General features: G+C 42.2%; 1 protein-coding gene across 2 annotated transcripts in view; it reads left to right on the top strand.

Annotated features, from left to right (window-relative positions):
* Positions 1-26,962, top strand: part of RASSF5 (Ras association domain family member 5) — a 115,751-nt gene that overhangs the window by 70,008 nt on the left and 18,781 nt on the right. The window lies entirely within an intron of this gene.

Here is a 26,962-nt window from a genome sequence, read left to right as displayed (position 1 = left end):
TAATGAGTCAGAGACTGTTGGCTAACTTGCATATACATGTAATTATGATTCTCAGAGCTGATGGGCATATTCCATTGCTGCATATAGTCATATAAACCTAATATGAGGGAAAATTTGTCTGCTCCTCTGGTTTTACATGGGTTTTAGAATTATGAGGCTACAACAAAATAAAATGAATTAAGCTGATCTTGCCCTTTTTGCTTCTACCATGCAATGTATTTGCAGTGACTGTAATGACTAAATGAAGGCTTAGCAGGGTGGATTCAGTTTAAATCATGGAGATTTAAAATTGCCACAAAAAGAGCAATATAAATCCAGCTTCCCGTGTTGTAATCTGCATATTTCCTGAACGTATGCAGCAGCAAATTAGTATGTGTGACAGTTAAAACACAGTGGTTTTTACGCATGTATGAGGAAAAGGGGACAGTTGTGAAATTAATGGGTTTCTTTGCACACATGCATTGAGCGAGATCACTTACTCTGAGGATTAAGTGCTCAGAACTTTCCAGAAGTAATGGCTTATAGTTACTGGGTAGAACAGTGAAAGTAAATGCTGAAGCTGTTTAGCTGGTAGTCATAAATATTCATAATTTTGAGAAATGAACACTTTGCAGAACTCAAGCTTTTTTGTTGCGGGGGGGGGGGGGGAGCTAGGAGAAAAGCAAAAAAAGAAAGAAAGAAAAAGTCCCAAGAAGGTGGGTTTGGGGATGATTCAGGATTGTGTCTTTTGGGTCCTAGCACCTGTGTCAGTCACTGGGCCCTGTAGGAAGATCACAAGAAGAGCAATACATGAGCTTTTGTTGTGTCTCTAATGCTCAATCTCAAAAGTTTAAACTTTTTTCCCTGCCACTCCTAATGCTTTTATATAAAATATTAATGAACACGTTGATGGAGAACCACCCATTTCTCTTTAAAAGACTAGTCACGTAAATGTCAGCATATTTCTATTAAATTTAGGTTTCATTTTAGAGCTGGATACTTTTGAACAGAAAAAAATACCATAGCTGAAACAAAACAGTGTTCTAGTTTTCATATATAACATTTTAACATTTTATCTTTTAAGTATCACGTCTTCTTCTTCTTCTTCTTCTTCTTCTTCTTCTTCTTCTTCTTTATTGAATTTATATACCGCCCTATACCCGGAGGTCTCTCAGCGGTTCACATAAACAGATTACAGTATATAAAATTAAAATAAAAGCAGTAACGCAATAATACTCCCCTCCAAAGAGCCACATTTTAAAAGAGTATGGGGAAGTAAATCGGATCACCCAAAGGCCTGGTTGAAAAGGAACATTTTTGCCTGGTGCCTAAAGGTGTATAGTGAAGGCAACAAGTGAACTTCCCTGGGGAGAGCGTTCCACAGACGGGGAGCCACTGCAGAGAAGGCCCATTCTCGTGTTGCCTCCCTCTGGACTATCACCCTGAGGCTTAGACTTTCAGGCTTAGGCTTTTAGCAAGAGGTCAACAACCATATACTGTCCAACTTTATACAAGCACTCCTCCCCCACTTAGGCGTGTTCTACTTGCATGCTACCACATATAGGCATGGTGCTGGAAAATAAATAAATAGAATCATGCCAGGAAATGGTGGGAGAGAGCTGAAGAGTCCTTGTAGCTTGAAAGGAGACTCTCTGGAGCCCGAAGAGGATGGCGCTGAGGGCGGATGACCAAAGACACCTGAGGTGCAGTGGGGCTTTCTTTAAGCTACCCAGCCTCCCTGCCTAATAGGTGATGAGCAAGGTAGCACAGCCACCGCTGCCACCGCTTTCCCATGCCTCCTCCAGTTGGTCCCAGAGCTTCAACTCTAGATATTTTGGTACCAATTGGTGAGGGAGCAGGTGTTAAAGCTGGGGAGAGCATTTTAGAGGGTGCTCCCCACTTTATGCAATTTTACTTAGGCGCACGATGGCCCAGAACATAATCCCCGCATAAGTGAGGGGAAGCCCGTGTTACTCTCAGGACTATATCTATTCCAAAAGAGAATATGAGAAGATTAGGCACATATTTGCAGTTGTTCAAATTCTATCAATATATTTGTGTTTATGATATGATTTCAAGGACTTGGAGGTTATAGAGGCTTCCTTGCCTTGGCATATTCCACCCCTACCTTTCATGTCCCATCATGATTAAAACTAGTTTTGCAAATTATGATAAATTGTACCATGGAAAATTTAAGTGTCGGCTCAGATCCATGCTGTTATGACAAATTATACATGCACACCCATCCACATCAGTGTGACATTCCCAGCTATATTCTGGATAGTGTCCATGATACTTTTCTATCCTGGTGCAGATTAGAAACTTTGCTTAGCCACACGAGTGCTCATGTAGTCATTAATTTTTTTAAGGAAAAGATAGCAGTAGGGCTACACTCTTGCGCACAACAATGTCCCTGACTTCAAGAATATTTTCACACCTTTACAAGCCCATTTTAACCTGGGCAGTTGGCTCTTGTCCCTCCAGTACCAGAGTGAACTTCTCCAAGCTTGTTTGCTTTTATAAAAAGGAAGTAAACAGGTTCTTCTGCCCGCAGTGACCCTCTCCTTCCCCTTCATTATCATTACATGGTGACCGAGGCACTGAAGCAGGAGCAGGGTTGATAACTCTGAAGCAGTAAGAGGGAAGTCACTCCCACAGAAAGGATTGTTTCTGTACTACGTTGGTTCACCAGCCAGCTGGGTTTGTCTAAGGGAAAGACATTTTAAACAGGAGTCTAGTTTTGCACCGGAAAAGCAACCCTAAAGCATTGAAAGATTTGGATCAGTGTAAAACAAGCATCGGGTGAAATCCCTTGCATAGAAGTTTGAGCCTAAAGCTGCTTTTAGCTCTAGAGGAGGAAGTGATGTCATACCTCAGTGGTCGTCTGCTTCTGTCTGTGGAGAAATGTATTTCAATTGATTTTTGTGCCCTTTCGGTGCCAGAAAGAATAATTGTTTGGGGCTCATCTTTCTAAAAAGTGTTGCAAGCGTACTTTACAGATCTATTCTTGCCACGTGGTTTGGTGCTGTTCCACAGTGCGGGCCACAGTCTCCTCTTTTTCCTGCTTCTTTCCTCCTCCCACCCAACTATTCTCTTTGGATTTCCTGTGAACCAGAAGGGATTTTTCTTTAGGTTAGTTTAATAACCTGCCTCATCTGCTGCCATTTTCCTTTAAAAAAAGGCTTTGACTGAGTCATGTCTGTAGGCAATCTAAAAGATCAAAATCTTCTATATGTTTCTACTCCAGTGCACATGTTGTTCCTTTCTTTTTGTGTGGAGGCTAGAAATGTAGAAACAGCCAGACAATATCAATCACTTGGCCTATCTAGCCAAAATTTCCTCTTTCTGAAATGCACCAGATGCTTCAGAGGAGGGTGCAAGAGCACACAGATAACTCACAGTCCATTATGTGGGATAATTTGCCTCCATTTAAGAAATTCTGAAATCATTAGTGACTTTGGACTTAAGCCTGGAACATGGGGGTTGGTTTCTCTCTTTCACTGATACCAGGAACTATTTGCATTCTGTTTTGTGTGAGAATTGCTGAAAAACTGAAAAGTCAAGTTTGGGGCAAGGTCAGTTAGACCTAGACTGTCTTTTCCTCAGCTTCATGGCATACCTTCTATGACCGTTCAGTATGTATCAACAAGCTTAAAGGTAAAGGTAAAGGACCCCTGACAGTTAAGCCCAGTCGTGAACGACTCTGGGGTTGTGGCGCTCATCTCGTTTTACTGGCTGAAGGAGCCAACATTTGTCCGCAGACAGTTTTCTGGGTCATTTGGCCAGCATGACTAAGCTGCTTCTGGCGAAACCAGAGCAGTGCATGGAAACGCCGTTTACCTTCCTGCCAGAGCGGTACCTATTTATCTACTTGCACTTTGACGTGCTTTCGAACTTCTAGGTTGGCAGGAGCTGGGACCAAGTGATGGGAGCTCACCCCTTCACGGGGATTTGAACCACGACCTTCCGATCAGCAAGCCCTAGGCTCAGTGGTTTAGACCACAGCGCCACCCTGCTCTGCTTGATGGCGAACCTAAGAGAAATATCTCTGGAAAGCAACAAGACAAGTTGTTTGAGCTTATGCTGGTATGAATAGACAAGTAGAGTGGAAGGTCTTCCATGTTGCTGTACCAGTGCCTGATCCATGCTTCAACCCTGGTGGCAATGCAGTGCCATGAGTTGCAGCATTGTGCTCATGGGCAATTCCTGTATCTGGCTGTGTCCCAGCTGCAACCCTAAGCAGGTAGATTCAAATGTAATTGTGTACAAATGAAGAAGTAGACGGGGTTGTAGGTGTTAGGATATAGTTCCGTTCCACCTTAAAAGGGTACAGACATGACTGTTGTGTGTCACAAGCCTGTTTACTTCCAGCACAGTCTGCTGGGAACTTCCGTTTGTATATAGCTTTTGTGTTACTGCTGTTTTGCTGGAGACGAAGGGAAGCTGACATGTTCCTCTGTTCCTGAACTACGCTGAATAAAATGCTGTATGTTATGCTTACACATCTCTCTGTCTGCCTCTTCTGCTGTGAGATGATTGACACACTCTGCTGACAGAGCGTGCCCAGGTCTCTAAACGTATCTGAGGCTCGTGTCACTGTTTGATGCTGTTCCAAGGGTGACCGGCTGCCGGCCGGTGGCTGGAGCCAGCTGGGGGCCTGCCTGATGCCCCCGTCTTCCCAGCAGTATTCCAACAGTAGGTTCTGTTCTTTTCTTTTTTTTTTTGTAATAAATTTTTATTGAAGTTTTTCCATAAAACAAAAATAATAAACCAATCCATTTATATATCACATATTTCACCTTGTTTGGACCTCCCTCAACTTCTCTGACAATCTTTCGTAGTTCAAATCCTCTCCTCACATTCCTTCTTTAGATATTGCCATTAAATATTATATTTCTATCCTTGCTTGCCTTTTGGCAATACTCCTTCTATTTTCACAAAGCTTCTTTGAAACACGCTAGCGTTGTGCTATCCTCACATATGTTTTTCAAATACTCTGTAAATTTCCCCCAGTCCTCAATGAATTTCTGGTCTTTTTGGTATCTAATTTTCCCTGTTAATTTGTCTAACTCTGCGTAATCTGTTAGTTTTGACCTCCATTCCTCCAAAGTCGGAACCTCTTCTTGTTTCCACCTCTGGGCCAACAATGTCCTTGCTGCGACGGTAGCATATTGAAACAGTTTACAGTCTCTCCTACTTATATCCGTTCTTGTTATTCCCAGCAGGAAGAGTTCTGGTTTCTTAACAAAGCTATATTTTAGCATTTTCTTTAGTTCATTGTGTATCATCTCCCAGAACCCCCTTACTTTTTTACAATCCCACCACATGTGCATAAATGTACCTTCCTTCTCCTTACACCTCCAACATTTATTACAGGTTTTGTACATCTTTGCTAATTTTGCAGGTGTCATATACCACCTGTAAACCATCTTCATTACGTTTTCTTTTAATGTAACACATGCCGTAAATTTCAAGTTTTCATTCCATATTTTCTGCCAATCACCAAGGTCTATGTTGTATCCTAAATCTTTGGCCCATTGAATCATAACTACTTTCACCTCCTCATCTATTGTGTGCCATTCTAACAAAATTTTATACATTTTAGAAATTGTTTTGGAGTCGTTATTCACTATCTCTATTTGGTATCTCGAATCTATCCTTCTGGGGTAGAATCTCAATGATTAAGATGCTAGTGCTACCAAAGATGCTGTTTTTATTCCAGATGTTACCAATATTAAAAGGAGTGGCGATTTTTAAGGAATGGCAAAGGACGATCTCTAGATATATATGGCAGGGCAAAAAGCCGAGAATTAAATATAAATTACTAACAGATGCAAAAGAAAGGGGAGGCTTTGCCCTGCCAGATCTGAAGCTATACTACGAAGCATCGTGTCTTTGCTGGCTAAAAGAATGGATTAAACTTAAAAATACAAAACTCCTAGACCTGGAAGGATTCGACAACAGATTCGGGTGGCACGCGTATCTTTGGAAAGAAAAGAAGAAGGGATATAAAACCTTTGAAAACCACATCTTCCGGAAATCGCTATGGGAAGTTTGGGACAGATACAAAAATATATTGGAAGGGGGGGTGCCACATTGGCTATCCCCGTTAGAGGTCATGGGGGTCAAAAAAGAAAATATGAGAAGTGATTGGATTACCTATGGAGATTTGGTGGAGAAAGAAGGAGGAAAGTGGAGACTAAAACCATACGAACAAGTTAAAGAATACGTCTTTGATTGGCTGCATTACCATCAAATAAATGAAATGTTTAAAAAGGATGTGAAAGAAAAGGGGTATAAAGGTTCTGTTCTTTTCTAAGATGTACCAGTCTACAACATTTGATAGATAAAATTGAGTATTTGGCTTCTTGAGAAACTGAAGAGCGTCTCCGAGGTCCAGGCCTTAAGCATCCAAAGCTGTGTCCAGATTCTGGGCTACAGACTAGCATTCAGAGCAAAGCTCCCTGCCTCCATTCAATATTGTATTAATATTCTGTTTGCTGCTTTGACGGCCTTCAGTCCAAAAGGTGGTATATAAATAAACCATAATATCTTCATTCATGTTATCATGCAGCTGAATACCTTTGGAGGAGAATGTAAGAGCTAGCTACAGATCCATGCTCTCCTCATCTGTCATCTACCTAGCCAAACAACACAGCTGTATTTCTCTGACTCTCCCCACTTCTAGGAATCCTCAGGGCCTCTTCTCTATCATTTGATGATCTGCCAAGGTCTGTCCCACTTCTTCTCCACATTGTGCTCTCTGTCCAAGACGTTGCCATCTCCTACAGTTCTAAAATTGAAACCATATGCTGTGATCTCTCTTCCTCCATTCCGCTCTGCAAATTGCCCCTTCTCCTCCATCTTCCTCTTCCTTTCCTCCCCCTTTGTCTCACTTGAGGAACTGACTGGCCCATGTGCTCATCTAATGCCTCAACATCCCACCTTGATTCTGTCTTCATTTCCTGATTGCCATCTTCCTCCTCACCATTATCCCTCCCTTCCTTTACATAATCAACCACTGTCTCTCTTGTGACTCCTTCCACATTGCATTTAAGTATGCCATTGTCTTCATGTTCTTAACATACAAACCACCTCAAACCTATCTTCCCTCTCCAACTAATGTGCCATCTCGCAACTACCTTTGCCTTCAAACCCCTGCCTTCAAACCCGTCTACCGTTTCAATTTTCTCTCCTCCAGCCAACTTCTTAATCTGCCACTAATCTGGTTTTCACCCTTTGCACTCCACTGAAACTACTCTCGCAAATGTAAGTGAATATGTGTGTTTGTGCACCTGCGAGTGAGGATGTGTGTCTGTGTGTGCATGGCAATGAATGCAGAGGACATAAAGGTTGCCCACCCCCTGCCTTATGCTTTTGAACACTTTTCACATGTCTTTGTCTCATGTGGAAAAGTCAAGATCTTCTCAGTGTCATCCTGTGACAATGAGTTCCACTAGATTATAAAGGTTGGTTCATTCTCTGTTCTATACCAGAAGTACGCTGAACATATTGTAAGTGAAGTACTTGTTCACTTCTAACTTTCTTTACTAATAATGACATTTTCTGTTACAAACAGAGGTCATCACGGCATAGTTTCTATAACACCCCCCTCCGCGCTCCCCGAATTCCTGTGTTGTGGGGACTGGCATTCTTGATAAATTATTCCTTGCTATCTGTGTGTAGAATCACATTGCATTTAATGGGAATTGTAAGTAGCTAGCTTCTCCCTCCCCTGGCTTTTGGGTGGCTGGAGGGTATAATTTAAGACTTTTAAGAAATTGTTGCCGTCACCATTAGAGGGACTGTTAAAACTATATGATTACTTTTGGCGCGGATTATTGTTGGAAGGTTTAACAGAATGACGGGCATGGCATGTACTGAACAGTGGGAGTAACTTGCCCCTTGCGGCACCCAGCATTCTTAAGGAAGTGAATGTCAAATTATGGTAAAAAGGATTTAGGAACAAATCATGTCCTAATAGGGTAAAAGAGCAGATGATTTACAAAAGGGTAATTGATAATCTCAAAAGCACTTGATCACCTTAAGAACCTCCTGCTGATTGCTGGGCTGTTGGAATGAAGCTGATTGCTTATGGTAGGAAGGGTGAGAATAATTGCATATTGTATGTAACAAATAGGAAGCTTTTCCTATTTCTGCCACAGTTGTGAATCACATAAACTAAATGCTCCCTGACTCCAGGTTTTAAATGCAAGCTGTTTGGTTAAACATGGGTCTCTCGGTGTGGATGGAGTTTTTCCTGCACCTCCAAGAATCTTCTGGGATTGTTATTGGAGGGGGGAAACAGGTGCAGCCTTTAAATATGGCCTTTGTACAACTCTTGTGGAGACATACAGAATGCCAAGAGCACCAGCTTTGTTTGGGGAGGTTCTGCATACAGGAGACTTCTGAGAAGAAAGGAAAAAGCTTGTATATTTGGGGGATGCAAATTTTCAAAGATCTGTAACCTCTCATTATTTCAACAGAACTGTGCAGGGGAAATCATGCTGGCTTTCCTAGCACTTGACCCTTTTGTCTCTCCAAATGCAGACTAATCACCGGGGATGTATGTTACAGTGAAACTGAACCTGCAACCTAATACTTAGGTCTCTTGTTGTGGGTGGTTGTGTGGTGCTCTGTCTTATAATGAAATTCAATAGGGACTGTAATTCTGAGATGCATAGGATTATGGCACTGAATCTTCTAACACAGACTGATGTACTAAGGGTTATATGATGCTTCTTGACCAAACAGTAATGTTATATATGATACTTTATATAGATCAACTCTCTTTCTCTCTGTGTGTGTCCATTTATATGTATGATATTTTTAATTTGCAGGTACTTTATAGCTAATTTTTATGTTCCTCTCCTCCTGTCGTCTTCCTTTTAGTTTTCCTTCTGTTGACTTTTTTCTTCCAGCAATTATTATGAGCTCCTAAAACAGACGTTGGGAACTTTAATCCTAGTGGAAGACTGTTGGTCCAAATTCCAGTGCAGCCTTCTAAGTAGACTAAGGGCAGTGGTTCCTCAACAATCCTGGTCTATGGCTGCAATTGTATCAATTTCTGTTTCGAAATAAATCAACAATTTATGAATCTGTTGTAAACAGAGGCCAGATTCAAAAAATAATTTACCTGCTAGGACAAGAATGCATAAGGCTTGTGATTTTTTAATATTTCTTTATTGAATTCCTCTCAAGGGAGCTTAGGACAATGTACAATAAAGAATAAAACAACAAAATGCATCCCATAAATAAATATAACCAGATATAGCTCTAACATCACCAAATAAATAAATAAATCAGAATTAAAACACTGACACAGACCAACCTGCAGCTGTTGGGAATTAAACTCTAACTTAGTAGCCTGGTTCACACATGGCAGTAAGCCAGTGGTTCCTAAACTACACTCCCATGGACCACTTGAAAATTGCTGAGGGTTTTGGTGGACAATTTAAATATTTTTCTGTCTGTTGTAGCACTTCACTGTGCTAGAAGCTATATCATTCTAAATGCATTGCTTCTTTTGTTTGCTTTTATTTGTTTACTTCCTTTCGCTCTGTCTTTCCTGTACCTAAGCCCCTTCTCTGCTCCTTTCCCTCTACCCCTCAGGTCATTTTTGGTCACCTTGTGGATGGACCATTGGGGTCATAGAACAATGGAGCAGCTGCCATATCCACTGCTCTTCACAGGCAGCCATGGACCACCTGAGTGAAGTTCACAGACCACCAGTGGCCCACAAACAACAGTTTGGGAACCCCTACACTAAGCCAAACTGTGGCTTAGCAAGATCATTTGTTCAGTCCTCCTAAACCATACTTTGGCTTAGTGTGATGTGCAAACCATCCCTATATTATATCATATTATATTATATTATATTATATTATATTATATTATATTATATTATATTATTATATACCTCACCCCAAAGACTCATTCCTCCATTGTCTCCTGTGACAGATGGATGCCAACTACTGAGCCAAAGTGCCATAGCTCCAGTCTGATAGTATTTGGCACCATAGTGTGAGACCAGTGTGTGTGTCTTCCAGCAAATGCCTCATGTTGCCAGAAAGATGAGTCAATTAGCATGTTCTAGTGAGTTATTTCACACAGGAGCTTGTTGAGACAGGTAACTAATCAAATATGTGGAGGAGGAAAGGAACTGAAGAAATCCTGATCAGGCAAAACTGTGAGGGTGGGGAGAGGAATTAAACAATATTTAATCTGGAAAAAATAGGGAATTTAATCTGGGAAAAATAGGGAGTTAACCTTAACATGAGGGGTCCAATGGTACACAGAACAACATCCTTCAAACCATTCTCCCCCTGTTTGAAAATGTTTGCTATGTTGATATTTCTAGCAGTGTTGCTATGGTACCATGTAATACTGCAGGCAGACTGACTTCCTGGCTTGCTCTTGAATTCGCAGCAGATAACTTAAAAGTTAAAACACCTCACTTGTGCAGAGGAGAGGCTTTCTTGCATCTGCAAATCAATGTTGTTGTTGTTGTTGTTTAGTCGTTTAGTCGTGTCCGACTCTTCGTGACCCCATGGACCAGAGCAGGCCAGGCACTCCTCTTCCACTGCCTCCTGCAAATCAATAATAGTGCTCATTTTAAACCTGAAGGTAGTGGTTAGTCCGTTCAGTTTCCCATAGAAATGTTAGGTTTGGAGACTGAATATAGGACTAAGATTTCCACTGTTCTGTAATCAGTATGCTTAGTGAGTGCTGTAGTATTAATGGGTGTGATTTTTCATTTTAGCTGAGAGAGTATTGCAATGGAGTTTTATACTAGTTGGGGTATTCTCCAATCTGGGGCCCTGCAACTTCCATCTGCCCCAGCCAGCATGGCCAGTTGTCAGGGATGATGGTTGACTAGCAACACTTGGAGGTCACCAGGTTGAGGAAGGCTGGTACAATTCTGTTATCACAATTTACAGAATTATACTGAATGGGTGCACTCTGCTTACATTATGACTAGTCACCAGGTAGAACTTGGTTTTGTGAATGGGTTTTTCATTAAGTTGTCAACCTGCTGTAGTCTCAGTGAACTTGAGTGTATGCAAGAACGCCAAGTTCCTTATTGTAATGTTTTTCAAGAATAGTATATGCAATAACAATATTAATCAACATGTAAGGGGGCGGGAGGGGAAAGATGGCTGTTGACTTTGCCCTAGCCAGCAACATCTTACCTTCACTTTGCAGTGGTGTCCATGACATTTGACAGCGTGGAATGAAATGGGAGAATTCGGTTAAGACATTTGCATGTTATCCTATACTTTTTCGTCAGAGCAGAAAAAACCCTTGTGATAATTGCTATGGTTACTAACCTCATTTTTAATTTATCTAATGATTCTCTGTACTGAGTTACAGGTGAGCAAAAATTCGGGTGCTTTTTCAGTCCTGCTCCGTTTCTTCTAGTTCTTTCTGCATGGGCAGTCTCATGCAACAGGAACATGGCATTTAGCATGGGGGCCTCAACTGGTCCAACGCGTTCATCATATAGAGCAGTGTTTCCCAACTGGTGTTCCGCGGCACACTAGTGTGCCGCAAGACGTTGCCTGGTGTGCCGTGGGAGGGAGGCGGGCGAGTCCGGCGGCGAGAGGCGGGGCGGCGGCGGCGGCGAGCACACGCGGGGCGGCGAGCTAGCTCCCTCCCAAATCCCATCGCCGCTCGCTTCGGCCGGCCGCCCCGTACCGCCGCCCCAAGCCTTGCGCGCCCAGCGGGAGCTCCTGCCGGGCGCGCAAGGCTTGCAGACACTCGCCCGAAGCACGGGGAGCCCTCCGGAGGGCTCCGCGTGCTTCGGGCAACAGGCTGCCGCCCCAAGCCTTGCGCGCCTGGCGGGAGCTCCTGCCGGGCGCGCAAGGCTTGCAGACACTCGCCCGAAGCACGGGGAGCCCTCCGGAGGGCTCCCTGTGCTTCGGGCAACAGGCTGCCGCCCCAAGCCTTGCGCGCCTGGCGGGAGCTCCCGCCGGGCGCGCAAGCCTTGCAGACACTCGCCCGAAGCACGGGGAGCCCTCCGGAGGGCTCCCTGTGCTTCGGGCAACAGGCTGCCGCCCCAAGCCTTGCGCGCTGGGCGGGAGCTCCTGCCGGGCGCGCAAGGCTTGCGGACAGCTTCCTGAAGCCTGGAGAGCAAGAGGGGTCAGTGCGCACCGATGCCTCTTGCTCTCCAGGCTTCAGCGAAAGCCTGCATTCGCCCCATAGGACGCACACACATTTCCCCTTTATTTTTGGAGGGGAAAAAGTGCGTCCTATGGGGCGAAAAATACGGTACTTTCTTTGTGTTTATTTGATGCCTATTAAAGAGAGTTACTTTATATATAGTCAATATAGGCACAGAGTTAATTTTTTAAACATTTTCTAATGGTGGTGTGCCTCGAGATTTTTTTCATGAAACAAGTGTGCCTTTGCCCAAAAAAGGTTGGGAAACACTGATATAGAGTCCTGTATATAGACTTAAGCAGTATAAAAATTGTAGAAGTAATCTGTCTCACTGTCATCCTTGATTGATTAGGTCTAGTTTCATCTAGTGCAACATCTTTTGGAAAGAATTCCAGCCGCCAGCAGCTACTAGTTGGTCAGGTGCATATGAGCAGTGGACCACCAATGAGTTGTTGTCTACCTACCTTCTGGTATACTAAGGCGTCAGATCTGCTACTCTGGTTTTACTATGGACAGGCACTTAGAGTAAAAATCCTTACCAAAAAAACCCCATCCAATTTCCCCCAACACCAATACTTGGGACGATCTCCAAAGAATAATTGTGGCGCCACTGAACGCAATTCGGTTGAAGCCTCATTATGACTGTGATCTACCAGTTGAAGACCTGCACACTTGGAAGTGACCTTGGCAGCTAGGAGTACAAGCCAGTCTTGCTGAACAGCCAGCCTAATTTAGCTTAGAACGGTGCATTGTGGGTGATGTAGGAATGGTCTAGCTTAGAAGGGCAAGCTCACCCCAAGTCCTCCCTGTAACGTGGTATCACTTCCCCATGTTGTGATGATATTGCATTGTGTGCTTCCCCACCCATATTCCATCCCATTGGCCACTTCTGAAAGTAATCAAGGAAGTGCACAATCTATAAGCTTTAGCATGACAATTAAAAATGGTCTTAATGAGGTGGAGGTGATGACAATTTGCTGTATGTTGCTTTTTCTCAGTTGTTGCCTAGAGCAATAGTGCAGTTTTCCTTAGTTTGATTTTGGAAATTTCCATAGCCCAGTAAGTCTTCCTGGCTAGAAAGGGGCTTTCAAGACATTGCGCATGTTGCACATGTTGCTGTGAAAAGCACTTAAAGCTAAAGAGGCCTGGAATTGGAACCTGGAGTTTCTAACGCCCACTGTAATATCCATTAGCAGGCAGTGTTTCTTTAGTCTTTCTCTGCTGCTTGTATATGTCCCTGCAGGCATGTTCCTGAATTATTTAAAATATTTACAACGCCATGCACCAAAGTTCTGAGCCTGGAGCTAAATTCTAAGCAGACAGTTAGAGTAATTTTTCCATTTAATTTCTAGTGGATTCTACCAATAACAATGCAACATTGTCTGGAAAAATATTTTAAACTGCAGTGTAGTGGTCATCAAGGGAGCTGCTTTTGTGAATCTGGTTTATAAATTGCAGTTCTGAAGCATATTGCTTTATGAGCCAAGTCAGGAACAGTAGACAAAATTGAAATAAGGTAGCTTACGTTATCGAAACTCTGATTATCGAAGTCTTGAATGAACAAACGTACCTCACAGTTGTTCTAAAGCAGTGGTTGGCAATAGAAGGTTTCAGAGTCCAATTTAGCCCACTGAGGAATTCCAGAGGGTCCCTGGGTTGCTAATCCAGAGGAAATAGGTATGAGTGGGAGGGAAATGGTGGCTTTGACTATGAGACATGCTGGCAGTCTAACACCATCTCAAAACGTCCTTTCATAAAACTAGTTTCTTACTAGGCTTCCATGGCTTCTCTTATGCTTCCTTTAGTGGTACATTTGTTTGCATCAGTAGAATGTTGTTGCGCAAGTGAATGCATGAGCAGGTTGCTGATGACTTAGTTGCACAATCTGTTGTGCAACAAGATTCTGTTAGTGCAACTATTGCATTAAAACTCACCTGTTTGCTAGTGCATGCGCACTTGTACCAGCAAACAGAGAACGTTGGGAACAGCTCATATTTCCTAGCCCTCTCCCTGCCCCCCACCCCCAAAATATCTCTGTTATGACATCCCCCTCCCCCCTCTTTCTCTTCATCTTTTGTTAGGGCAAAAGAATTTATTGTAGCAGATTAGGAGAAGTGCAAACAACTAAGTGCTCCTAGCATTCATGAACCAGCTGACTGGACAACAGTCAAGACAATTAGCCTTGATGCATCTCTGTTGCAAAGTATTTGTTTACTGTGCCAAGAGGATTTGTCTTGAAACATGTCCCTAAACATTAAGTCCTTTGAGAGTGTAACATTGAGGTCCAGATGTGGCAAAGAATTTAGTGACCTTCTGGGTCCCACTTTGCTTTAATATGATTATGAAATCCAGAAAGTTGGAAGTAGCATTTTGAAAGAATACAGTACAGTGGTACCTTGGGTTACATACATTTCAGGTTACATACACTTCAGGTTACAGACTCCGCTAACCCAGAAATAGTACCTCGGGTTAAGAACTTTGCTTCAGGATGAGAACAGAAATCGTGCTCCAGCGGCGTGGCAGCAGCGGGAGGCCCCGCTAGCTAAAGTGGTGCTTCAGGTTAAGAACAGTTTCAGGTTAAGAACGGACCTCCGGAACAAATTAAGTACGTAACCAGAGGTACCACTGTACTGTAAAATGCCAACTTGGTGGTTCACAAACTAAGTGTTGGTATTTAAAAGAGATAATGGGTATGACTGATCTAGAACGGGTGAATGACGGGTGTTACTCATTTTTCGTTTGTAAAGGAATATACTAATCCAAGTATCTAAACTATACCTGATGGGTTGAACACAGATGTACTCTCCAGAGCTTAATCCACAATAATTATTGGAGGCAAAAAGGGTTTCTTAGCATTTAAAAGTAGCAGGGCTTTTTTTCCAGCTGGAACTCAGCAGAACTCAGTTCCGGCACCTATCAGGTGGGTGCCTTCGCCATTATAAGGCGTTCATGTTGATTTCTGGCACCTTTTTTTTCTAGAAAAAAAGCACTGAAAAGTAGCGTTTAGAACTAGAGGCCCCATAAAATATGTTCTTCTTTCTGTGAAATAATTAAATTCATGTGTAGTGGAGCCAGCGTGGTGTAGTGGTTAAGAGCAGTGGACTCGTAATCTGGTGAACTGGGTTCGCGTCTCCGCTCCTCCACATGCAGCTGCTGGGTGACCTTGGGCTAGTCACACATCTCTGAAGTCTCTCAGCCTCACTCACCTCACAGAGTGTTTGTTTTGGGGGAGGAAGGGAAAAGGAGATTGTTAGCCACTTTGAGAGTCATTAAGGGGAGTGAAAGGTGGGATATCAAGTCCAAACTACTACTACTCCTACTACTCCTACTACTCCTACTACTCTTCCTTCTTCTTCTTCTTCTTCTTCTTCTTCTTATTCTTCTTCTTCTTCTTCTTAAAATGGAAATCTGAAGCCTCCTTTCCATGTGAAAAAACAACAACCCAATAGCAAAGTTAACAGAAATCTGTTTTATTCTATGGTACTACAGTATTTCAGCAGAAAGTAATTTGGTGGTCGCTTTCCCCACAACAGTATTTTGATTGAATGTTCACTGAAAGGAAATGGGCTTTCATAGACCTTTTTTGACGGAAGTATGCACCTTAATCTCTCTGACTAAATCCCATTAAGTTCAATGTTTATAAGAAGATGTTGAAGGCTGGGTGCAGTGTATGAGGGTTTCGTAACTGTGCATGTCTGTACATAAGTTTTCTAGGGTGGTGTTTGAAATCTTCTTGAGGCATTCTAGACAACAATGCCCTTCGTGCAGATTTGCCACAGGAGGCATATCAATGAGTCACCTCAGAGCCAGGTATTTTGAGGAGACACCCACTATTAAGAGTTGCAGCATGAAATTTGTTCCAAACAAAGCTTGGTTCTGCCAAGCCACACAAAAGGAAAATGCATGGTTACATAAAGTGTCTTCTCCACTTCCAAAGACAGAGCACCAGATTTTATGGAAACAATGTCTACTGGTTTTGAAATCAGTAAGAGGAATCTTCATTTTTAAAAAAGAACTCATGCTATCAGTTTTGTTGTGGTGCTTGAGTATTCTACAATAATGGCTCTGCTGACAGCTTTCCCCTTTGTCCATCAACCTGATCAATATTTTTGCTTCTCAAAATAATGCCTAGAGAGTCCAACATCTCCAGTTGGATGTCTTCTTCTCATCCATAATAGATATATACTACCTCAAGGATCAAAGGAAGCATGTCAGAGAGGGCTACTGTGCTTTCCACAGGCTTCTGTGTGACTATTGAGGGAAAGATGGAAATGAATTAGGTAGGTCTTTGGTCTGATCCAAGGTGGTTCTTTTTACATTTTGAAATAGTTAATTTGTGGGACAAAATTCCAAAGATGATACAGGCAGCATTGTAGACAAAATGGCAGTAGAGTGTTTCGTAAAGAACATAATGTAGGAAACAATATACAGGTGAAGTAAAGGGACCTAGGCTCTCAAGTGTTTTGAGATCAAGTACATCAGAAAAATTAATAGTGGGCTAGACACTGACCCTTCATTTCCATCTCAAATAATGCTTGGTCTGCCTCTTATGCAAGTTAAGTAGCAATAAAAGCTTGAATAATAGTATTTCTGAAAGATCTGTCAGTCCTCTTCAGGAGTAGTAATTCTGATGGAGCAGAGTTGGGTTTGGTTGAAATAAAGGTTGAGGTGAATCTTATGACTTTCACCAATAAACTGTCATCTCTGTCCATCTCCTTGTCAAAGCATGTGGCAGCTTTCACAAAAATTAAATTATCAAAGTTAGTGTGTGTGTGTGTGTGTGTGTGTATCCTCTTTAGATTCAAGCTAAGTCTGTGCCTACTGATTCCAGACAACTCTAATTTTAGATGTGTGGCTTTTGGCCTAGAGCAAAAAGTTGGGAGTTGTGGGAGTTCTTTCAAGTAAAAATGATTGGGGGCCACATAACTACTGCCAGTGGTCTAGTCTGAAGGCAAAGCGGGTGAGGACACCCTTTCTCTTCCTTCACTTCTCTCCCCCTCCTTCATTCATTCACCCGGTTCTTTCCATTTCCATTCATCTTTATTTTGTCACATAGTCGCAGTATGGCTGCCCTCCACCTTTGCTCAAACCATTCAATATCCTTCTGCTAAACTAATGGGAAGAATAGTCAAATTTTCACTCACTATTTGAACTACAAGTAGGGCTTTTCCCTCCCTTCTCATCCTGTCAAGATAGATAGCTTGCCTGATCCTGTTGGGTGGCTTCCTTTAGTTCCAGAAAACTCAGCCCCCAAGCAAACAACTATTTTTGAATCTCCAATACATCTAATTGCTATGTTTCAGATCTTCTTCCCCCACATACTTTTGGAAGAACAGCAATGGGAGGGAGATAACATTGGATCTTTATATAAATAAACTACACAGCTGCTGTGGGGAAAAGAATAAACAGTTTTTCTTAGCCATTGGCTGAATTTTTTATGACTTGTGTGACTTGTGTGTTTGGCTCCCCCACTCTCCCCATCTTGGCTTATAAAAAAAAAGAACAAGCAATTTCAGATTCAACAAACTATAACTTCATAATGTTCACACTAGAGCATAATGTGGATACAGATGAGCTTCTGTTTCATAAAGATGTGCAGCATGGTTAAAATATGAGGCAACACGACTTAATGTTGGGCAGTTTACACAGATTAATAGTTTCTTTGTTCAGTGTCACTTTAAACTAGTTGAAGCATGATGATACAAGGGTGCAAGCTCATTTGCATTAAAATAATGATGCCATTTACCCAGCTAATTTGTCTTGAAGCAAAGTTCCCAAGCAGTTTAGCACATAGGCCTCTCTGTGATATGTTCATGACTGTCAGTGATCATGTAGGAAGATCACAAATGCGTTGAAATTGCAGATACTTCAGTAGCAACCTTGCAAAACCATCACTTTTCTGGCCTGAAAAGTACCAGGGTATAATCTGCATGAAACCTGTTTGGAGTTTGGATAAATTCATTCAGCATATCTGTTTTCCAAACGTGGCAGTTCTGCCTGTGTTGGCCACCTGTCTATCGGCACAACACATAGGAAGACTAACTTGGCCATTGTGAGCCGCCATGTCTGGACAATCAAAGTTGCAATAAAGTTTTAAGCTACAGTATGTTTCTTCATTCCCCTCAGCTTCTGGCAGAATGCTGAGCTGAAAATGGGAGGTCAATACATCAGTTTGCTGTAAATAACTGAAAGTAAACAAATATGCCTGTATTGATTAGTCTTTATGCTAAGCAAGCTCTAGAAGTGGGAGGTGAGCCATGGGACACTAAGTGCCTCTGTGTTTGTTAAAAGTTCCTTTTTACCCTGTTTATGGATCCCTTAAACACAGGATTGGCATTTACCACAGCGAGCCCTTTCACTGACCACTAAATAAGTTTGTGTCCATTGGCGGCGGGGGGGGGGGGCAAGCAGGTGATTTGCTGTAACAGCATGCAGCCCATATGTTTACTGTGAATGTTTGTACATCTTTTTAAAAACAACCCTAAAACCACTAAGTTTCCAAGTGGTTTGCAACAATCATAATCTCAATCAGTTAGCTGATAGCCATGATCACTATGGGATAAGGCTTTGAAAATGTTAAAGGCTTACTAATCACACAAAAAATGCAGTCCTGGGTATTAACTTCCTAGCCATTCAGTTTGTTAGTCCCATGCTTCAGTAATCACTATAGCTCATATTTTCCAATCAACCACTCTTAATAACTCATATCATGAATTTATGGCTTTTTACGTAAGTGCTATACTTCGGTTAAGAAGCTCCTATGGCTAACTAGGCCATGAACTACATATGTCAAAACCATGAGTATCCCAGAGTGATAATGCACATTGCATGTTTGTGCTGTTTTGTTCTTATCATGCCATGTATTTGCTTTTGGGTGGGTGCAGGGTGGATGTAATGGAATTATATATATCAAGAATGCTGGGAACACAGACCTTAACCAGGGTCGTTGTGTTGCGCCCTAATGAGCCCCTGTCCTGCTCTCTCCACAGAGGACAGTTCCTTGCTGTGGCTGAGGTTCAGAGACATTATTTGAAATACACACATTAACGTTAACGTAACAGAGATACTGACGTCTTAATGCGTAACGTGTTGGCTCCTGTCTTCTTTATCTGCTCTGATGCGAGTCAAAGGATACAGTAGCCAAGGTGGCAATTCTAGAACACGGATGGTGGAATATTAAGAAATTTAGAATTTGCTGTAGATGAGTGATGCTAGGTGTTATATTCCCAAATTGAGGCCATATCGTCTTAAGATGTCAAGTCTACCATTTCCATTGTTTTGAATCAGATGGCCTCTGTCTTGACAAATCAGAGGGGCTGTAATGATCAGAACTGAAGTGTTTAACACATGCACACACACACACACACACACACACAATTTGTGCTGGTATATTTTACTGAAAATACTTTAAATAAAACTTTAAATGTTTCTCATATTTTAAATCTAGTTGATTTATCAATTATCACTTTTTTCAAATAAAACTAGTTTCAATAAAACAAGATTTTGACTTGCTACATAAGTGTTGAAGCTCAGAAGTGTATCTCCCCAGGAAGAAGAAGACAGATTGGTGGTAGCATCCCTTCACAAAGCTAAGATGTTGTATATAGTATGATGATAGAAGTAGAAGAATAACTGATGGGCGATGAACAGGTTTAATCACTTGAAAAGCTTTATCGTGTGATTTCCCCTGATCCTGCCCTCTAGATACAAATTTGTCTCTTATATGGCTGGGAATTTCCCAGCAGGACTTTTTCTACCAGTAAGACTGGGGGGGAATTATGCAGATTACTGTATTGAAACTAAAATATAATCACATACACACTCTTTCTCACAGATAGTTGCCCTAAGTTTTCTCACATATCCTTCCATTCTTAAATCAAGATACAGTATCTTTGAACTTTCTTGATGACAGGGGTGTGCAATATTTTTTCTTTCATTTTCCCACTCATTTTAAGTCTTTCATTTTGTTTCCATTCCTTTCGGTTGCATTCATGTTTTGTGCTTTCCATTTATTTCAATTAGAGGCTCATCTGGTCATCTGCTGCCTATAACTTTGTTGCATTCCATCCAAATAGCATTATTTTTTCTGGTATACTGTAATTCTCCGCAAAGGATCAGGCCTGTCAGATTTCAGGTGGGAAGGACAAAATGCCCCAGTTTTTCTGTTTGTCAATTTCATTGCTTTGTCCCTTCCTCTCTTTTTGTAACCGGAAAGGTAGCTGCACTGGGCTGTTGGCTGGCTGGCTGAAACCCAACTATGTGCACCAGTTTCTGTTTTTCTCAGGATTTTATAGGTCCATTATACAACTGAAGATTTGTACCTAGATTTATTTCACCAACCTCAAATATACATGTATCTGCTGTGGTGGAGAGTAGAGGTACCGGTAACTATGGCCTCTTATCTTCAATCCATTTTGTTGCCGAAAGTTCCAGGGAGAATGGTTTCTCTGACAGAAACTAATACAACTGGATTGTTTAAACATGACAAATGTTTCAGACTCACTAGGAGCAAGGATTTTATTTCAGCCCTATTCCTGTGCCTGGAGTGAGGGGCATTGTGCAAAAGCAAGCAGCCTTTCTCATGCCAGAGTTTGCAGAGCAGGTGCTAATGACATCCTGTTTTAGTTTTTGGCTATTAATAGCAGGGGTACAATGTGGATATCTAAAGAACAGTAAAATATGAGGGCTGCCTCCTTGAGATGTGCATGAAAATAGCAAAATCAGAAAATGTAAGAAGAACCAGGAAACTCACTAGTGTGTTAAGCTAAGTATATATTTCACAGCCTCATCCTCAAAATACACAAACCATTTTGTTTCCCTGCAAATATTCCTTTCCTGAGGAGGGACTCCCGGTGTCACTAGGCTGCATTTCCAATTGAGATGGATAGAAGAATATAGCATAAAGGAATTGGCCTACTATTGTAAGAGTCAGACCTTTTGGTCTGTCTAATGGTAATCTATGATTCTCTCTGATTTCTGGGACAGTTCTTTTCTCTGCATTTAATATGCGGTCCTATATGGGGATTGAACTTCATACATGCAAAGCTGAATGACCCCTTTCCTGATGGGGGAGGCGGTCTTGTGCAATAAACAGAGCAGGTGTCCCATCGTATACCCACATCCTGTGTTTATGGAGCATGGTATTGGCAATGTCATGGTCATCACTAGAGTTTCTTAATAGAATATTTCAAGTATTCTCTGAAAATTGGAGTTTGATCTTCCCCTCTGTGGTGTGCTTATTTTCAGTAGTTCTAGTCTGATTTTGCCCTTCATACCTGCCAGTCTTTTTTTTCTGTTAGGAGATCTCAAACCATCAAAAATTACTCTCATAACGGCCCAGTGATGTGTGACTCACTGACTCAAAACTGCCTAGATTTTTTTTTCGTGTTTCAGCTTTTTGTTCTCTCCCTTCTATAAGGAGGTCAGGCTGACATCCATCTTTCCCCCATTAGGTTTTGTAGGGGAAAGAACCCACGTCTCCTTTATCGATGTCCAGAGCTATAACTACTAAACAACCATACTAGCTGTCTGCATATAGTTGAGGAAGATAGGGCACTTTAACCAGCAGTAAGTGGGTTATGGAAATTACAGGGTGGGTTAACCAAGTAGCAGGTGAGGATTGCAGGATAGGGAACGTAAATGAAAATTGTGCCCATTAAAAAGAAAGGAAAAAGCCACAGGCAAAACTAAACTGTAAAAACCAGACCATTGTATCCCACATAAAGGAAGGCCTGTTTGTCATGTGTGTGGCACACACTCAGTCCATCAAACGGAGGATTGCCATTTAAGAAAGCAGTAAAATCAACTCTCTGTAGTTTCTCATTCTTTGTGTGTTTGCTCAGGGACCCGCAGGCAAGCTTTTTGCTGCACTTTAGGTTACATTAAAAGCAGAAGCTGTTACCCTTACAAGATTGCCACACTTCCTGTTTTCAGAGTGACAGGATGAAATGAGCTGTTAACAAACATTGTCTTGGTAATCTCTTTGTCAGTATCTACTAAAAAGGAGTAATACTATGATCAGTTCCATTTGCACCAAGATGCTAAAAGAAGGAGCCCTCAGGTTTTTAATGTGTGCATGAGGAGAGAGGACCCAGCCAACAACATACTGTGTATGTGACAATGACCCAAGTACCTACACAAAGACTAGGGAAGTAGATGGGATTAATGCAGTGTACCTTTTAACAGTGATATGAAAACAGGCACACTTTTTCTGTTGGGGATCAAAGTACAGTAGGTTCATAAGGTCTGGTACATGTGTACTGAGTTTCATGGGTGCTCAGACTGACTGCCCAGCTGGTGGTGGATTTCTTCAGTGACCTCATTTTCCTCATTCCCTCCTTGGTGTGCTTCTTGGCACAAAAGCTGCCCAGGTCCCATGGTGTGCTTTGAAAAGGCTGCTCTGCCCCTTGTTTTGCTTTAGTCAGCTGCTGCTGGGACTCACTCTGATCAGGAGGAGGAGGAGGAGGCAGGGCATGCTGCTGAAATGAAGAGTGTAGTGCAGCCTGCCCTGTTGTAGCCACCATCTCAGCCATGTGGCTGCAGCCCTGGGAGTTTAGCAGTTGCTACCTGGGGAAACCCCCTGATTCCAGGAAAGGATCCAAGCCCATGAGGCTGAGCTGGAAAAACCCAACAAGTTCATTAAATTGGTGCTCAAGGAAGGGAAGAACCTCACTGATACCGCCACAAATATTTTTACTGTCCAAAGAAAGTTACTCCATTCTGTTTCTGCATCTTCAATAAACATTTGGATGGATGAACTCTCTTAACTTTCTGAACAATTTAGAAGAAGAACAAGAGATACCGGCCCTTGGTGTTAATGAAAGTTTGCTCAAGTCTCTAGAAAGTTTAAGAAACAGCAACTTAGAGCCATAAAGACAAAAAACGAGAAGTGTGATAAAAGAAACAGAACTACAGTTCGCCACTACACAAGCATTTAAATATATTGCCTAAGGAAGAAAAAAACCTTCAGCCATTGGTGACAGACTACCAAGTGAAACAAAACCGAAAACATTTTTTACAAGCTGTCCCTGGATTAGGATATGTGTACAAGTTACAAGAGTACAAAAACAAAACAAATTTGAATTGAATCTGTTTTGGATGCTCAATTTCTACCATCAGGATTGCAAGCTTGCCGAAGATTTGACCACTACAAAGTGGCTCTGCAGATCGATATCCAGACTACAAGAAATAAAAGAATAAAATTAACTGTTTGGAAGGAGCAGGGTTGGGTGTGGGTGACCTGGAAATTCTCACAAACAAAATCAAGCACAGTCCCCAATAACAGAAAACAGTAAATCAGCCTGCAGTTGAAGGCTACCTTTGTGCGCATGGGGAAAGGAAGATGCTTCTCTGTTTTCATGATAAGAGTTTTTGAACCCACCTGCAAAGGCTGCTCAGAGTGACCCACACACCTGATGATTGGCATGGGGAGTCAAGATTACTTTTTAGTCTGGCAATAAATAGATAAATATACCAAGGCTCTGGAGAATTGTCACTGCTGTTTAAGAATTATTGGCTTTTGATTTTATTTTTGAATTTTTATCTTCTGTATACATCATAAGGGTAGGGTGAAAATAGTCTGAATAAATATATTTTAACAAATTAAAGTTGGGTAAAGGTAAAGGACCCCTGACAGTTAAGTCTAGTCGCGAATGACTCTGGGGTTGCGGCGCTCATCTTGCTTTACTGGCCAAGGGAGCCGACTTTTGTCCGCAGACAGTTTTTCTGGGTCATATGGCCAGCATGACTAAGCTGCTTCTGGCGAAACCAGAGCAGCACACGGAAACGCTGTTTACCTTCCCACCGAAGCGGTACCTATTTATCTACTTGCACTTTGATGTGTTTTTGAACTGCTAGGTGGGCAGGAGCCAGGGAATGAGCAACGGGAGCTCACCCCATTGCGGGGATTCGAACCGCTGACCTTCTGATCAGCAAGTCCTAGGCTCAGTGGTTTACACCACAGCACCACCCGCGTCCCACTTAAAGTTGGGTAGGTGCCTCATAAAATAGTGAATGAACAATGGGTGTGGAAGCACCCTTGGACTGGAAAAGTTCTCTCATTAAACTCATTTAAAGTACTTATTGGGCCACAGAAGCTGCCTCCAGGATAATGACAAGAAATGCACCCTTTGCAATAATCTTGAATATGTCCAATTGCAAGCTCTCTTAAATGCTTAATGGAAATGGCAACTTAAATTCTGTCTCTGATTGCAGACCAAGGGAGATTATTTTCTAATGCACCTTAGAGCCTGAATTGCTGTGAACAAACAGATCCACCCCCCTCATGTATTCCTGTTATTTTCTTTTATTTCTTACCATGGGCTGTTTGCAGGATGGTACTTGGTTGGCAGCTCCCTGATGCTCCAACTCAGAATTATGGTGACATCCTTGCTGGGTGACAGATCAGTTTCCAACACAGGTCAATTCTTTTCTGTGTATCTTTACATTGTTTGCTGGCAATGGAACAGTTGAACCATCTGTCACTAAGCACGGAGGTGCAATAAGAACAAATTAATTCCACACCACATGCAAGGTGACTTGCTGAATGACCCTCTGGGAAGTGCTAGGACTGCTAAAACTCATATTTGTTCAGTGGCAAAATGTAGTGCTACATTTAAAATGTCTGAGAAAGGAAATGGATTTGTCTGTTAACTGGTCAGTTACTGCCTTGTATTCTGAGGCAAAGCAATCTTGCAAGCATTTTTGAATTGATCTTGGGCATGTATTGGTTAAAACCGGCATGAACCCCCCCTTTGATAACAAGGTGGCATCTTTACTTCTTGACATCCCTATGCCTCTTGTTTTCTGTATGTAATCTGCTGTAGTGTTGTCTAGAATCAAAATGAATTCTTGCTGTTTTAGGTTGGGTTTACAATTTATTAAGGATGTGCAAAAGCTTCTAATGATTAGAAGGGCTAAAATTAATGTGTGCAGCGGAGTGAGGGGAATATGTTTATTTATTAGAATGTGTTTTGATACATTGTACATACTAGGAGTGCCAGCTTGGCCCTGCGACCATGGGTGCCCGGGGCCATGGCCCTGGCACCAAAATTTTCGGGTGCCCTGTCCCTTCATGGGGAATTTTGTGGCTGCTCGGGCACCCAGTGCCCCAGGGAGGTGGCACCTCTGCTATGTATCATGACTGTCCACACATATATCTATGAATGTGAGGAGGAACATGCCATTGTGCTGCTGTTTCCCTCTCCACATGTTCACTTCAGCCTTTTTAAATGTCTGGAAGAGGCTTATTTTCTGGATAGAATAGGCACTGTGTGACTTGGTACCTACATACAGTAATGCGAAATCAGACCATGAGTTTACAGCAGATTCTGCTTGTTACTGGTAGAAACTAAGGTTAGGAACCCAAGTATTGCCATGAGTGACAGTGTGGAAAGAAGCAGTTCTAGAGAACACACAGTCAAGATGAGGAAATCTAGAACGTCCATTTTATAGCAGAGCTGCATGAGTTGCATTGTGTTAAAAGTCCCTTCTTTGCATGATCCAGTCCGCTGCCTGCAGTGTTTATAAAGCTTTCAGCAGCAAATATTGCACTAATTGTGGGGATTATTTTTCCTCTTTAAAATGGGGACTTACCTACTTGAACAGGAGTTGTGAGGGTTATATTTATAAGCTAATTCGATACTGCTGTGATAAATATAATGGAAATAATTTTATAATAGGGAGTCTTATGGGACTGTCACTAAAGTATATGAATTGGAAGGCAAGGGAATTAATGAGGGAATTGTAACTGAATTCTCCTAAGGAGAGTAAATGAAGGAAAATAACTGCTTTGGAGCACTTCATACATGTCGTTTCCTACTAGAAGATGTGTCCTTGCAGGCTAGGATAGTGACTGTCCCAGGGCTGTCCAATGAATTTCATGACAACATAGAGATTTGAACTTGGGCTCTCCGCATTCAGATGCCCTAGCCACTAAATCATGTGGCCTTCTGTACAGAAATCTGCCACAAAATGCAGGAAATACTAGGAAGATGGAGATTAGCAGGACAGACCATGTCATTTGTTTTTTCTGTCATATACCAGCATTGAAACAGTTTTAAAAGTCATTGCAGACCATGTTTTGTGGGATGTACTGTAATGTGGTTCTGTTGTAGCACTTCCACTTAAATGAACAAGTCATAGATGGTAATCTGTGGTCCAGGAAATGACATATATAGTGTTTTTATATTGTAATTTTATGTCATGAACCACCCTGAGATCTACAGGTGATAATAATTTTCAGACATGGCCTGAAGAGAACAGGTAAAGGCTGCTTCCAGATGGATGGTTGTTGTGGCATCAGTGCTGCTTGTGTATGCAAGTTTTTGTATCCACTGGCGGAGGAAGAGGAGTGCGGGGGGGGGGAGCGCACCACCCCTGGCAGCACGATCCTGGTGGGGTGCCATCGCGGTTGACCCCCACCTGCGCTGGGCGCTACGCCCCCACAGGTGGTGCGCCACACCCCTGGGATGCCCGCCAGCCCCGCCCCTGCCTGCTCTCTGCCTGAAGCTCCATCACTGTTTGTACCTTCCTCATGATCAATGCTTTTTTATGGGGGTACTCGGTGGTACTCATTACCGGCACCTTTTTTCTAATGATAACATGTGGCAATTACTGTAACAACTTCATGGCGAGTACTAGCACCTTTTTTCTTTTCTTTTCTTTTTTTAAAAAAGCACTGCTCCTGATACTGTTATCATAGACGTTCCAGCACATAATTAAATTTTTAAAAAATATGGGTCTCTTCTTACTGAATAAGATCTCTTAAGTAAAAACAAAATGGCGTAGTTGTGCTCAGGTGAGGAGGAAGCAGGAGTAGGGG

The sequence above is a fragment of the Podarcis erhardii genome, assembly GCF_964252035.2.
Source record: "Podarcis erhardii genome assembly, chromosome: 6".
Classification (NCBI taxonomy): domain Eukaryota; kingdom Metazoa; phylum Chordata; class Lepidosauria; order Squamata; family Lacertidae; genus Podarcis; species Podarcis erhardii.
This window is presented reverse-complemented; position numbering and strand designations above follow the sequence as displayed.